We start from the raw sequence: 1,090 nt of genomic DNA, 5'->3' as shown, positions 1-1,090 counted from the left end.
ATCTCCTCCCCTCCCCTCCCGTCAACAACCCCCTATCCTCTCCACCCCTCTCCGCTCCTCCCCTCCTCCCCCCCCCTCCCCTCCCCCTCCCACCTCCCTTACCACCCTTTCCCTCTCTCTCCTCATCCTCCCTTTCTCTCCTCTTCCTTTCTCTTCCCTTCCCTCCTTCCCCACCCCTCCTCTCCCCACCCCCTCTCTAGTTTAATGGATCCTATTTGATATTTTGATAAAATGTTCAGTTTTATTTACCGAAGGGTTTATGTCTGCCCGAGCGTGATGCAAAGTTTTTTCAAAGTTGCAGATGTCCTCGCCCCGACATCCGTCTCCAGGATACGTTGCACCAGCCGTGAACAGTTAAACCCGCCCGCGGTTCGGCCTTTCCATTGAGTGGACCAGTTTGGAAATGATTCAGTAACGGAGCGGAGAGGGGGGGGGGCAACTTACCCGTCTGTACAAGGGGGATCCCCTCCGCCTATTCCGGATTGATCTGCCCGCGTCCATCCCGACATTTCATGGCGCCCCGGGAAACCGGGCTGACGGATCAGAGTCGGTAACGTCACCGTTCACCGCCCTCTTCCCCGCAGCCTCTCAAACACTCCCCCCGCTCTCTCCCTCCCTCCCTCCCTCCTCCCCCCGCTCTCTCTCTCTCTCTCTCTCTCTCTCTCCCTCTCTGTCCCTCTCCCCCTCTCTCTCTACGACGCTGGAGCCAGTCACCGCCTTCTGGAATCCGGCTGATTGGAGCAAAGGCAGAGACGGGGCCTCTTGTTTTGCGAAAAGGAAGTTTGTGTTTAAAGGGCCAGTCCCCTCCCGCCGCCCACACACCCGCCACAAGGTCCAGGATATGTTTGTGGCCGCGTGGGTTTCCTCCGGGTGCTCCGGTTTCCTGCCGCGTCCGAACGCCGTGCGGGTTTGAAAGCTAATTGGCCTTCTGTGTAAATTACCACACGTGTAGACGGGCTTAACTTAGAACTATAGTTAGCGCCGACTCGATGGGCCCAACGGCCTGTTTTCATGCTCCATCTGTCAATTAAAGACTGGTCACCAATACATTGCCGAATTACGCGAGTGTGCTGTGTACAATTCCTCTAAC

Source organism: Leucoraja erinacea, unplaced genomic scaffold (assembly GCF_028641065.1).
Source record: "Leucoraja erinacea ecotype New England unplaced genomic scaffold, Leri_hhj_1 Leri_69S, whole genome shotgun sequence".
NCBI classification, from domain to species: Eukaryota; Metazoa; Chordata; class Chondrichthyes; order Rajiformes; family Rajidae; genus Leucoraja; species Leucoraja erinaceus.
This window is presented reverse-complemented; position numbering follows the sequence as displayed.